The sequence below is a fragment of the Amblyomma mixtum genome, chromosome 2 (genome assembly GCF_055824585.1).
Source record: "Amblyomma mixtum isolate Tamu chromosome 2, ASM5582458v1, whole genome shotgun sequence".
NCBI lineage: Eukaryota > Metazoa > Arthropoda > Arachnida > Ixodida > Ixodidae > Amblyomma > Amblyomma mixtum.
The window spans coordinates 282674162-282679209 of NC_143013.1; the positions used below are offsets into that span (position 1 = coordinate 282674162).

A 5048-nucleotide genomic window follows, 5' to 3' on the forward strand; every position below is an offset into this window, starting at 1 on the left:
CCCCCCTCCCGTTTGAGCGCTTACGTCGCTTCAAGAATTACGTCATGAAACATGAAATTTCACGGATTTTTTTTGTTAGATTGCGTGCAGAGTTTTACAAATACTATACATTCCAGTTGTCGTCGCAAAAACCATTGTCAGGGTCATAGAACGATGCCTCTTCAAGCACACGCCCCTCCAGCGCTCCGCCCAAAAAATTCCGAGAGCGTAACTTTCCAGCACTTTCTAACACTGAGCCTCTACTTCTTTCGCAAGTGAACAGCAAGCACATGCTTATATTATATCCAAGAGCTTAGAACAAATAAAATATTCAGCAAAAAGGCTTAAAGGCAGGAATGGAGGGCAACACCTCCTCGCCCTAAGAGATAATTTTTTTATGGAAAACCCATATTGGCTCCTGTTTTTTTTTTCTTCCTAACGAAGTTCACATTGTGCATCGTGAGCGAGAGAGGAATAGTTTAATGAAGAGCGGCGAATTTAGCTGGCGTTAAAAAATCACTGGCAAGCTACCCTGCATGAGGAACGGAATTTGGGAGATAAAGGTGGAAGAAGAGCGGTGCGGAAAAGAAAAAAATGAAAGACAAAAAAAAGCAGAACATAAAATGCGGACATTAAATGCGTACGAAGGCGCATCGGCGAGTAATTACGTAACATATTAAATGATGAAGTGCATAGTACGACAAAGGGTATAAAAAGTTGACTGTGCGGAGAATCGCTGAGGGTATGATGCAAGGTGAAATTAGAGCTTGACATGGTCCAATGTCATTTAAATAATAAAATAAATGTGTCCCGTCCTACCTTAAGCTCGAAGCGTTGCTCAAAATTCCGCTTCTAAAAATATAATAATATTTTTAGAAGCGGAATTTTTCGTGGTGACCAGGATGACAAGGAAGCTTGCGTAGAGTTTGAAACTAGGAGGCCATTGTTTAGTAAAACATGGGGCCACAATGAGAAGAAACTTAGCTGTGGCGAAACAGTTCACACAGTCGGCGGTCGTCGGGACCACAGTGGCCAAGGCTGTAGGCCACGCTTTCTTTCTTTCTTTCTTTCTTTCTTTCTTTCTTTCTTTCTTTCTTTCTTTCTTTCTTTCTTTCTTTCTTTCTTTCTTTCTTTCTTTCTTTCTTTCTTTCTTTCTTTCTTTCTTTCTTTCTTTCTTTCTTTCTTTCTTTCTTTCTTTCTTTCTTTCTTTCTTTCTCTTTCTTTCTTTCTTTCTTTTTGTCTTTCTTTCTCTCTTTCCTTTGTTTCTTTCCTTCTTTCTCTCTTTCTTTTCACTTCAGATATTACAAAACGTTTGCAAAAGCTGTTAGAACATGGCTAGGAACATTCCAGATGACGAGCGTACATCTTCGCAAACATTTCTTCACATCACGGAACCACCCAAATGTGACCGCGAATATTCACGAACAACCGGGAGATTGTAAGGGACATGAGGCTGGCACCTTTCCCCACCTGGCTAAGATAAGGTGATAATGAATGTAACAAAGGACCGATAAGCACAACAAAGGTTCGAAGCACTCTAGGTTTTGCTTACGACAATTGGATTTTCATTCTTCTTTTTCCAGAGTTAAACCAAGGAACCAAAGTTTCGTTTATATCACCATTTGAAGCGTGCCTCAACGCCAACCCTCTTTGCTAAATTTATTTTCCACAGGCCTTTTTGTTGACATGTCCTCTCCATACTATCGTGTGGCGCAATATCTTATGACTCAGACTGTCGCTGCTCGACTCATTTTTCACGTTTATTTTTGTCCACGCGCTACCTAGTTGGAAAACGCATCAACTACTTTCCTCACTTTGTAGGGAAATCTATTTGCTCGGATGTCAACGAATAATTAAGTAAAACGGCTAAGCAATGTAAGCTCCACGCAGTCCACGACTGGCAAATCGCGCCGACAATTCCACGCCTTTCCCCGTGCCAGGCACCACGTGTTCGCTGTACGCTTGAGCAATACAAGCTGAAGTCACTGCGCGTGGAGGCGTGGCACTCATTGAGAGCAGCTCAATGTAGGTCACGGATCGAGTGCATTCGATGCGCGCTACATAGAGAGTCTCTCGCCGAACCTGTTATATCGGTAGCGTGGCCGAGCGGTCTAAGGCGCTGGTTTAAGGCACCAGTCTCTTCGGGGGCGTGGGTTCGAATCCCACCGCTGCCAGCGAATTTTTGTTTTTCCAAGATTATTCAATGTAAGTTGCGTTTCACTCATTACTGCGGTTTAATTCAATCGGAAACGAAATGTCACATTCTCTACGGATGCACTTCCTTGACACGTCTTTTTTCTGGCTGCTTCTTTTGTCCAGAAGTACAAAATTCCCTGCCGGCTTAATACTGTTCTATTGCGCTATTTTCAAGAACTGATGTAGATACCTGTTATATCGGTAGCGTGGCCGAGCACGTGTGTCCGCGGTTTCCTGTTTGAGGTGGTTGCTGCTTTCCAGATGTTGAAAGCTCGTTTTTCTTTAGAATTTTTGTGTACTGTCTCTAAGAAGCAATTGTACAAAGATATATGTGATTTAATGATGCCCGTGCCTTTGTATCGTACCATATACAGTGCAGGCCCAGGAGGAGACGTCCTAAAAAGAGTTAAAAAGATGCCAATTCGCTCTTCAGCCAAAACATTCTTCTTCCAGCTCCACAGCAATACACTAGCGGTAAAACCCTGGCTTGAAGCAAAGGGAATCTTTGTTCCGTGGTCTACAAACTGTCTATTGTGCAGAAAGCCAGAGACAACAGAACACATCTTCCTCGAGTGTTGGGATGCCGTATTCTTGTGGGACATCCTTCAAAGACCCTTAAAAAAATACCTCCCGTTGTCACCTCGCGGCATCCGGTTTCTACCTGTCCGAGATCTTGGTAGTATACCCCTAGATATGGTCATGCTGCTGGGCCTGCACAGTCTGTGGAAAGTGCGTATGGCAGTCCGGAATGCAGACATTGATACTCGCCCTGCGAGACAGTACTTTATTGAGAGCATTTTGTATGTCAGAGATGCACTCAAGGCCCAAAATGACCCCCCAGAATGGATTGGTATCATGGATGAACTTGCAAATTTGAAACACTTTTAATGAACGCTCCACCAAATGTCGGAGGACGTATTTTAACATTTCATGTACAGTGATCTTGTTTTTCGCCAAGCCGGCAATAAAGAAAAAAAAAAAAAAGGTAGCGTGGCCGAGCGGTCTAAGGCGCTGGTTTAAGGCACCAGTCTCTTCGGGGGCGTGGGTTCGAATCCCACCGCTGCCAGAATTTTTGTTTTCTCAGCTTATTCAACGAAAGCTGCAGTTCAGCGTCATTACTGCTGTTTAATTGAATCGTAAACAAAATGTCGTATTCTCTGCTGACGCAGTTAACGCCTCCTGGACACTTGTCCCCTTTTTTCTGGCCATTTCTTTTGCACACAAGTACAAATTCCCTGGCGACTTAATACTGTTCTATGACGTTATTGGAGAAAAAGAACGACAGGTGTCGACAGTTCTGCGTTTTTATCGGTAGCGTGGCCGAGCGGTCTAAGGCGCTGGTTTAAGGCACCAGTCTCCTCGGAGGCATGGGTTCGAATCCCACCGCTGCCAGAATTTTTGTTTCCTCAGCTTATTCAACGAAGGTTGCAGTTCAGCGTGATTACTGCTGTTTAATTGAATCGTAAACAAAATGTCGTATTCTCTGCTGACGCAGTTAACGCCTCCTGGACACTTGTCCCCTTTTTTTCTGGCCATTTCTTTCGCACAGGTGTACAAATTCCCTGGTGACTGAATACTGTTCTATAACGTTATTGGCGAAAAGTACGAGAGGTGTAGACAGTGCTGCGTTTCTCATCGGTAGCGTGGCCGAGCGGTCTAAGGCGCTGGTTTAAGGCACCAGTCTCTTCGGGGGCGTGGGTTCGAATCCCACCGCTGCCAAATAACTTTATTTTTCATGTTTATTCAATATAAGTTGCATTTCAGAATGATTACTGCACTTTAATTTAATCGGAAACGAAATGTCCCGTTCTCTCCTGATGCACCTGCTGGACACGTCTTCTTTCTGGCCGTTCCTTTTGTCCAGAAGAACGAATTCCCTGGCGAATCACTATAAGAGGAGCCCTACCTCTGTAGGCTCACACAAGCATTTCTCTTAAGCAAGATCGCACACTAATTTCCGTATTATCTTATTCAGCAAAAGGACAAGGAGGCAACTGATAGCGTCATTCGTGGTGATTACAAGGCAGCACTGGGTATACCCAGCTTTGCCAGCAACAACAAGCTACTAGAACTTCGGGTCAATAATACCTTCGACGAGCTAATTGAGGCACATAAAACCCTGCAAAGAGAACGCCTGTCGAGAACGGACGCAGGGCGATACAAACTAGGCGAGCTTGGCCTTCGGCCCGTTGGCGCGGCAACTGAGCTCACAGTCCTTCCCGAAGGTAGTCGCCTGAAGCTCAAGGTCAAAACTTTAGCCAAAAACATGCTACCGGGACGACATGACGACAGACGAATTGCCCGGGCGAAGGCCATATACATATAGTGTGCGGATGAACTCTGTGCCGAGTATGTGGACGCGGCGAAGCAAGGCCCTGGCAGGTACACGGTCTGTGTGATTACGCCTCATTTCAAAGTTATCAACGTAGCGACAATTCTTGCCCCCTTCATCAAAGACGCAGAGGCAGCCACAGCACTGGCCATCAAGGATCACTGCAGGGAGACAGTCATTAGTGGCTCAAAATACGCTATCACCCTATCACAGAGGCAGAGTGGGTAAACCCACCGCGCCCCTACCCAAAAAATGCACACCTCCATCCACCATCAACCTTGTATGAGTGCCGGCCCACTCCGGCTGCTCAGGAAACGAGAAGGCGGACGAACATGCCGGAGGGCTAACCAACCGGACCGTTTACACGAATGAGCTGCCGGCGGAGCCACCCACCACATACAACGAGGTTACAAAGATTTATAGGGAAAACAGACGCATTTGCCCACGCACACACCAAGAGCTTACCAGGGGCACAAGCCACGGCTCTTCGAAGAGCTCAGACAAAAAGACTTATGAGTCCATATCAATTGGCCTTAATTAC

General features: G+C 45.4%; 4 non-coding genes across 4 annotated transcripts; all 4 read left to right on the forward strand.

Annotated features, from left to right (window-relative positions):
• The first annotated feature begins 2071 nt into the window (after positions 1-2071).
• Positions 2072-2153, forward strand: TRNAL-AAG (transfer RNA leucine (anticodon AAG)). Its single transcript has one exon. It is a non-coding gene; the product is annotated as a tRNA-Leu (tRNA).
• A 1006-nt stretch (positions 2154-3159) lies between these two features.
• TRNAL-AAG (transfer RNA leucine (anticodon AAG)) lies at positions 3160-3241 on the forward strand. The gene has a single exon. It is a non-coding gene; the product is annotated as a tRNA-Leu (tRNA).
• Positions 3242-3485: 244 nt separating this feature from the next.
• TRNAL-AAG (transfer RNA leucine (anticodon AAG)) lies at positions 3486-3567 on the forward strand. Its single transcript has one exon. It is a non-coding gene; the product is annotated as a tRNA-Leu (tRNA).
• Positions 3568-3812: 245 nt separating this feature from the next.
• Positions 3813-3894, forward strand: TRNAL-AAG (transfer RNA leucine (anticodon AAG)). Its single transcript has one exon. It is a non-coding gene; the product is annotated as a tRNA-Leu (tRNA).
• The last annotated feature ends 1154 nt before the right edge of the window (positions 3895-5048 follow it).